The sequence below is a fragment of the Lissotriton vulgaris genome, unplaced genomic scaffold, assembly GCF_964263255.1.
Source record: "Lissotriton vulgaris unplaced genomic scaffold, aLisVul1.2 SCAFFOLD_707, whole genome shotgun sequence".
Classification (NCBI taxonomy): Eukaryota; Metazoa; Chordata; class Amphibia; order Caudata; family Salamandridae; genus Lissotriton; species Lissotriton vulgaris.
Genome location: NW_028251703.1, coordinates 266,051 through 275,319, shown reverse-complemented (window position 1 = coordinate 275,319; position 9,269 = coordinate 266,051).

Below are 9,269 nucleotides of genomic sequence, written 5' to 3'. Positions count from 1 at the left end.
GACTTGACTTTGACTTGACTTGCAGCAGTCGGGCCAACCTGTATCTTTCGGAATCTTTGCCGCATTAACTGTGTGCTACTCGTCCTGAGCTCTGCCAGGCTGCCCGCGCAAGTCCCCGCCTGAGTACACGTTCCACGTACTCTACGAGGTCACGCTGCATGACCTTATGTAGGGGCCATCTTGGATTGAGCCAATTTGTAAGAAAAACGTGGATTTCCTTCATAGCACAATTTGTATGGTTACTGTGAAGAGCTTATCAGAGCGGCAGCATACTTTTAGCATTTTTCAACAGTTACAGAGATTTAGTTTTTTCCCATTACGTAAATTGCAGGTGAGAACGGTCCACAGAGCTATTAGAGCATTTTCAGCACTCAACCCTTCAAAACACCTCTGTGTGCATTTCAATGGAGAAGTGTGAACAGTGAACTAGTCCTGAGGGTGAAGAGTGGACACTCAACAATTCTATTATATGTACACAGAATTTTAGTATTAGTCCAGCGAAAGCTTTTTGTCCTGCTGACGCAGATCCGTATTAGAAAAGGGTGGAGTGGAAGGAATACTTTTTTAATTACATCACTGCTGTGATGAGACTGGGAAGATGTCTGCATATCGGAGGCAGAATGCCACGGACTCACATGAGCCATCAGCCAGTAACATGTTGACGGTGTGCGAGGTGATGGGGTACTAGTTCCCCTTTACCCCATGTTGGTTTTTAATACCAAGTGGTATTCCTCTTAAATATAAAGGTCGGTCTGGTATATCGCAGTGGTTTTTTAATTGTTCTATGTCACTGGTCCATTCCTAGTTAGGGTTTTTAAAGAGCATGGGTAGTCCTATGATGGAGCATGCCACCTGGTGGTGTTTGAGGATATCCCATCACATTTTTGTGTGTGTCCAGAGATAGGCTGTTGTTAGGTGTAGCATTGATGTAACTTGTTTCTCGGGTGGCTTAGTTGTGTTTAAACAGTTGTGATAGGAGGCCAGCTCATCCTTGAGGCCCCACAGCTTCTAAATCCCTACAGTGGATAGATGCTGTGGTTATTTCTTTATTGCTGTGTCTGCCACTTCAGGATTGAGAGGTTGTGTCGCTGAAACCAGTGGTACTGCTGTCGTGTCTGGAAGCTCTGAGATAGAATTGAATATGAGGTTGGTGGATGGTGTGAAGGATCTAGGGGTGGATGGGGCTGAAGACATCGCAGAGTCATCATCGAATGGCAAAAGGGTCAGGAAACCTCCAAAGTGGTTGAAGGACTGCATATATGGTGAAGGTATATAGACCATGTTCTTGTTGTATGATGTATTTTGTGTATATTATGTTTACTTTGTCAGTGTACTATTCATCAATATTATGGAATAGTTGTGTGATCACTCATCATTATAATGAAATAGTGAGTGCTACATAAAGAAGGGGGATGTGTTGTATGCTTAGAGGGGGCGTGCTCTGTCGTTAAATTCTGGAATGGAATCTCCATTGAGTTTGACCGAATACTTGAGATAGAAGGAGGTGGTTAGCTGACGAGCTGGAAGAATCATAGAGTATCTGTTGCAACCTGTAAGCTCCAGACAATAAAGAGGCTTAGCAACTGTACGTGTAGCATGGATTACTACAATACAGGCCGTCAGCACCTCTGTGATCATGTTATAATTTGTTCAAGCTATTAACTAGCATTGTATTCCTGGCATTTTATAGTATGCCACCAGCCTATGATTCAACTATGACAAAGTCGCCTCTCGTGCTTCTCAGTTATGTAAACATGCGGTTCCAGAGCTATTTTATGTTCGATGGAATCACTCCCTGCTATCTGCAGAGCCAATGCATATCCTGAAGAGGGGTGCCACTGAGTCTCTCTTGTGAAGCTATGCAACAAGGTTAATCTTTGCATCCTGAGGCGGTTGGTGACTGACAAAAATGATGGGGGGACATAAATACAACAACAAAAAATACAAATAAACAAACATTTAAAAATGAAAAAATAAGTTTCACTTACCTTAGCCTGCAGCACTTCCTTGGTGTTCTCCAGTCCCGGCTCCAGACCCCTTCAAGCGTCCCGCTTGAAGGTCCCGCAGCTCCCACAGTTTCCTATCTAATCCAGACACTGCTTTTATGCTGCATGAGTGAACCATCTGGATTGGTTGGAGCAGTCTGCCTCAGCGCTCCAAGGAGCACGAAGTCCTGTGCCTGCTCTCCAACCCAGCTGTCTAAGACAGCGAGTTTGGAGACGTTGAATTGTGCATGTTGGTTTGGCAGTAGCAAGTGAGCCAGCTAAACCAACATGCGCAATTCATACTGAAGGGGGCACTCGTCATTGCTGCAAATCAGCAGCAATGACGCACTGCCTGCCTTGCCCTCTCCAATCAGCATAAAGCCAGAAAAATAAAATGGTAATAAAATCCTTTTTTATTACCATTTTATTTTTCTAGCTTTATGCTCAGCAGTGTGGGGGGCGGCGCTACTCCATTTTCATGGAGGAACAGCCACTAGTTGCATTATTCAGAACGAGACAGTGCAGCTCAACCATGTGTACCTGCCTGATGGGTGGAGTTCTTCTTAAAATTAAACAAGCATTTACAATGCAATGGTTTCGCCTTTGCAAAAGTTAGAGCTATTGGCACTGCTCATGACATTATTTTTATTTATGTTTTTTTTTGTAAAACATAAATAAATGGCATTGTCATTTGCAGGGGGCAATGACAATATTTGTATTTATGTGTCAGTTCAGCCCTGCTCCAGAGGAACAGCAGGCACCCAGATCCAGCTCAGCCCAGTCAGAGGGGAGCAGCAGGTGACGAGGCCCATGTCAACTCAATTCCAGGGGAGCAGCTGGTGACCAGACCAGCCTCAACTCAATCCCAAGGGTTCAGCAGGTGACCAAACCGAGCTCAGCCCAATCCCACGGCAGCAGCAGGTGACCAGACCCGGCTCAGCCCAATCCCAGGGGAGCAGCAGGTGACCGGACCAGGCCCAGCCCAATCCCAGGGGAAGCAGCTGGTGACCAGACCAGACCCGGCCCACCACAATCCCAGGGAAGCAGCAGGTGACCAGACATAGCTCAGCCCATTCCCCCTGCAGCAGCAGGTGACCAGACCCGGCTCAGCCCAATCACAGGGGAGTAGCTGTGACCAGACCCGGCCCAGCCCAATCCCAGGGGAGCAGCTGGTGACTAGACCCGGCCCAGCCCAATCCCAGGGGAGCAGCAGGTGACCAGACATGGCTGAGCACAATCCCAGGGGAGCAGCAGATGACCAGACATAGCTGAGCCCAATCCCAGGGGAGCAGCAGGTGACCAGACCGGTCCCAGCCCAATCCCAGGGGAGCAGCTGGTGACTAGACCCGGCCCAGCCCAATCCCAGGGGAGCAGCAGGTGACCAGACATAGCAGAGCCCAATCCTAGTGGAGCAGCTGGTGACCAGACACGGCCCAGCCCAATCCAAGTGGAGCAGCAGGTGACCAGACATAGCTCAGCCCAATCCCAGGGAAGCAGCAGGTGACCAGACAAATCCCAGTGGATCAGCAAGCACCCAAATCCAGCAAAATCCAATTCCATATGAGCAGCAGGTGACCACCTCAGCCCAATCCCAGGGGAGCGTTGGCCAGACCCACCTCAGCCCAATCCCAGGGGAGCAGCAGGTGACCAGACATAGCTGAGCACAATCCCAGGGGAGCAGCAGATGACCAGACATAGCTCAGCCCAATCCCCCTGCAGCAGCAGGTGACCAGACCCAGCCCAGCCCAATCCCAGGGGAGCAGCTGGTGACTAGACCCGGCCCAGCCCAATCCCAGGGGAGCAGCAGGTGACCAGACATAGCTGAGCCCAATCCTAGGGGAGCAGCTGGTGACCAGACCCGGCCCAGCCCAATCCCAGTGGAGCAGCAGGTGACCAGACATAGCTCAGCCCAATCCCAGGGAAGCAGCAGGTGACCAGACAAATCCCAGTCGATCAGCAAGCACCCAAATCCAGCAAAATCCAATTCCATATGAGCAGCAGGTGACCACCTCAGCCCAATCCCAGGGGAGCGTTGGCCAGACCCACCTCAGCCCAATCCCAGGGGAGCAGCAGTTGACCAGACCCATCCTATAGCTTAGCAGGTGTCCAGGCCCTGCTCTAGGGCTGCAGCTGGCAGTGGCACCCGTGACTGAGACCACCCTAAGCCGTGCAGCAGTGTTTGCAAAGTGGCCGTTACATTTCAGCACCACCCACGCAGAGGTGTGTCCGGAAGGTGTTGTCTAAGCCTGCCCGCTAGGGGGCGACAAAGAGGTCCAATAGAGCTGCCCTCCTTGGACAGCTGTCCGCGGCAGCAGCCGAACTCGCACTCACCGCGCTCGTGACCCCCAGGGTTAGAGGAGGAGATGAGGAACTCCCAGGAAGGAGGCTGGCCTCAGCCGGGCACACAAGAGAGCACTCTGCAGCGGCAGCACAGGGGAACCTATGCCCATGCAGCTATACAACAGGACGTGACGTGTGGTGACGGAAGTAGAGGCCGAGTGGCTCTTTGCGGCTGCTGTTCTACAGAAGCAATTGGGAGAATACGAGGCATGCCTTGCCAAGAGTCTGTGTGTTTCCCGGCTGCCTCTGGGCCGTCTCCTGGTGGCTGCCCAAAAAGTAATAATCATGTTTTGCAAATACTAGAATAGTTATACAATGTAATTTGTTCTCATGTAATTTTCTCCTCATGTTTCATTACTGGTCCTATTGTGAAGCGCTCCGGCACCTTCGGGTACAGTCTGCGCTATATATAAACGCATAAAATCAATAAATAAAATGGCATTGTGTGTGTACCACCTACTACAGTGAGCATCTTTGAGCTGACGTCACTAGAGCCCGCCCGCTTCGAGCAGGGTGGGTGATGTGGATCTGATGCGGACTTCGTCTCTTTGGCCAATGAACAACCTGCAAGCTCTCCCTTCAACCAATCCTGACCCGCCTCGTTGCCAATGAACAAGTGATAAGATCTTCCCAGCCAATCACGTGTTGGGAGGTCCTGACCAATACAACGTTACCGGTCCTCCAACTAGTAATCACGTCCTTTTTAGGTTCCTAAACCCTTGTGATCTTCGTGCACGCCTCTCAGTGATAAAATAATTCTAAGACGGAGTAATGATAAGACTTAAGCCTCATATAATATAACAGACTATACACTAAGGCAAATCCTATCAAATGGTTGCCAGAATGTTTCACGTGTTATCAAGCACCCCGTCCCTCGAACAAAAGATTAAACGAGACCTAACAAGCACAACGTTCCTCGAACAAAAGATTACAAAAATTAGTGCAGGGTTCCGGGAGCGAGCCGCGGGGGGGGTTGCGGGGCTGCGGGGGAGAGCGGGACACGTCCATCCCGGCAACAGACACATTAGAAATGAGAAAAACAAACCTTGACAACAACAAAAAAAAACATCCGCCCACCGCCGCAATGACGTTCACAAAGGGGCGGAGAGCAAAAAAATTGCCGGAACGCCCACGAATCTGCTCGGGCAATGACTGACGCATCTCTGTTCCAATGGCTAGCCTCCATTTATGGAGCTAACCAATGGAACAGAGAGGCGGGACAAAGACCCAGACTGCTTCTCAAAAGATTTCGCCTGCGCGAACGCTGCTGCGCAGCGGACGCCAGGCGAAACCTAAAAAGAGATGATCATGTCAGGGAGAGGAGGAGCGGAAGTCTGTTTTCGTGTAATCAAAAGGGGTTGAGGGTAGACTATGCGTTCTTTCCTGCAGCAACATTGCGGTGAAGGCAAATAGCATTTATTTAGAAAATAATGCCTCGCAGCTGCTCTTAGAAACTTAGGACCCCTGTTATACATACGGGCACACTATCCCAGTCTGTGCCAGGTATTCTTGAGTACACTCTATCATCATGAATGTGCTGCCCCTGCAGAGCTTTAGAGGTGGCTATACATGCCCTTTCCCGCTTAGTCCAAATAAGGATAGTTCACAGATCCTACCACTCTAGTACGCTCCTACACCGGCTAGGGAGGTGCGATACTGCCCTATGAACCTGGGGTTGTGGTATGGTGGGTTCTTTCTTCCACATAGGTGGGACTGCCTAGAAATTCAACATTACTGGAGGGGAATGTTGCTAACTATGGCCCGGGTTACTGGACTCAACATGTCGCTGGAGGCTGGAAGGCCCCTCCCGAATGTAACGTGCGAGGGGGTGTGGCCCAAAGATTAGACATATGGTTAACATTGGCGGCGGGGGTCACTATGCGAAACATAGCACAGCCCTGGAGGCAGGTGGGCCCCCACATATTGCAGACTCGGAAACTGATCTGGGTTGGTGTTAACGAGCGAACATGTGGTATACCAGAGTCGGGGCTGCACTGGGAAATAGGAGAAAGTTTGGGAGAATTGGTGTAACTATAGAAGATAGTGAGTTTTACCAGAAAAGGATGAGGGACACCTTTGGGGTCAGACCAGGGTCATTGATTCGATTTTGTCCTAATGTGATGTTTACACATGTACACGTTGGAGACTTTCCACTCAATTCGGTTTGTTATTGACTTGTTATGACTTGTTTCTTTACGATGCCTATTATGCAAATGATCAATCATCTTTGCTGCACATTGAGCAACTGTTCAATAAATAAATGAAAGTGCTGCCTCCAGAGCAGCCTGAAACTCGCGCCTGCTCTGAGGGGCAGTGACAGGAGGAGCAGCTGCTAACAAGCAACTTCATATTTCACAGTGCAGGATTCCCTCATTTCCATGAGGCAAGCCCCCATGCAAATGAGGCTACGCCCTCTTAAAATAGCACTGGTGCGTCATGTACATATGTTACAGAAGAGGCAACACAAATAATATAGCACAAGGGAATGAATTATAGACAGCGTGCACTGTCGCTGTTTGGGCCACGGTGCGGTTTAAAGCAGGTGTGCCGGGAACTAACATGGACGGTGTTCCCTATTACCATGCACTACCCCCAGAGCAGCCAACAACTTGTGCTACCCTCAGGGCAGCGCATTAGGGAAATACGGAACAGCTGTTTAAATCAGCCATTCCGTCTTTTTATTTTATAGGCAAGCTTTTAGTGTTTGTAGTAAGCAAAAACAGGTCACATGAACAGTCCATACAGCATTACATTTTGTGACAGTCCCAATGGGCTGCAAACCCAACATTTCAGTCAGTCTAACATATACAAGAACAGAAGGTAGAGTAATATTTGTTGCGTTCTCAGTCTGATTTGGTATCTACCCCAGAAGCCCCAATGCATTTACTCCAAATCTTTGCGTGTTTAGCAGGATATCCTCTGCCTCATACTCAGGTTTTTCCTGTTACAGTCTACCCCAAGCCTCCATAGTGCCGGTGGCAGTGCCCTAGGAGCTTTCCCGGGTGCAGTAATATCCCTTTTAGCCCCCCCAAGGGCAGTACTCATCAAAGCCATAACCACACAAGAGACTCCCACACCATGATCCACTCCCAACAGGATCCATACAGGGGAGAGTTCCAGTGCCAGGTCCAATATGTTCGAAAGCTCAGCCACCACCACCGACCAATAATGAGTTATGATCGGGCAGGACTATACTATATGTAAAAAATCTGCGGGTATGCGGGAACAGCAGGTAAAGTAATATTTGTTGCGTTCTCATTCTGATTTGGTGTCCACCCCAGAAGCCCCAATGCATTTACTCCAAATCTTTGCGTGTTTAGCTAAACATCCTCTGGCCTCCTACACAGGTTTTTCCTGTTACGCGCACCAGTCTACCCCAAGCCTCCATAGTGCCAGTGACAGTGCCCTAGGAGCCTTCCAGGGTGCAGCAATATCCCTTTTAGCCCCCACAAGGGCAGTACTCATCAAAGCCATATCCACACAAGAGACGCCCACACCATGATCCACTCCCAACAGGATCCATACAGGGGAGAGTTCCAGTGCCAGGTCCAATATGTTCGGAAGCTCAGCCACATCGCCGACCAACAATGGGTTATGATCGGGCAGGACTATACTATATGGAAAAAATCTGTGGGTATGCGGGAACAGCAGTAGCATTCAGCGCTGGCCACCAGGCCAGCTTGAAACATCCTGACATGAGTAAGATAGGATTAGTGTAGGTAATATGTTCACACCAAATGAAGCTTGGAGAAGATCATGAGAACACTAGAGTCTATCAGCACATCGCATCAATCATTGCCCTCCATTAGTCCAATCCACTCCTCTCAACGGGCCCTTAGGGTACCCAGTAACCCTGGGGCATTAAGGACCAAGGTACAATAGATCTGTGAGGCCCCCTTCCCCTTTTACCTAGGACCCGTATCATTAATTTGTTCTGTATGGGATGGGCGTGTCAGAGGGAATATGTGTTTGAAACACATGGCGTAGCTGTAATAACTTGTGAAATTGTGGGTTATATAATGTATAGGTCTGTTGGAGGTCCTGGAAGGAGACCTTATGCGAGCCTATCCAGACATCCCCTAGATGTGAGATGCCTATGGTGCCCCAGCGAGCAAAGCCTTCTGATGCAGCCACCTCCCCAACCATGTAATATGCGATAACTGGGTGTGTTCAGTGGGTTTCTTCCACCACCCTGTGTGTTTGTGGGCCACCCTCCTCTATTGTATGAGGTATGGTAATACCATAAAGCAGTGCCATAATTTGTGAGAAGCCCAACATGTCAAGCTCCCGCTTGTAGGCGGAGTCCGACCAAACCTTGGTGAACCAATCGTTAATGATCAAGAAATGCCCAGCCAGTCGTCTTGCTATATACAGGCAGCACCTGCCTGTACTTTAAAGCACCTATTGACTTCTGTGGACTCCCACTTAATCTTTACTAAAATCTGTGGCCTCTCCTGAGTCATTAACGGAAGCAAGGGGCACCTTAAAGCGATACACAAAAATACAGAAACAAGTATACACACAACAAAAGCTCAAATATTGAATGTTAGAACCGGCTGTCTCTAGTTGGCAGAGGTATGCACTTCTGACAAATAGGGACACACCTTTTCTAGTCAGGGCAAGGGGATCACACCCTTCGATAACCCCTGCTCACCCCCTTGGTAGCTTGGCAGAGCAGACAGGCTTATCTCAGAGGCTGTGTGTTAAGCAATTATGACCACATACAGTAATAAAGTGAATACACTACAAATGGACACGACACAGTAGTATTATAAAAATAAGTATTTTTATATAAGGCTTAGCACAAGACCAAATAACGACAAAAATGTACACAATCTTAATAAATACTCTGGGAAGGGAAAAAGGATAGTTCAAAGGTAGTTTGTTCTTTAGCACCAAAGTCTTTAGTATCAAAGCAAATCTTCTTCTTGGCAATACAGTTCT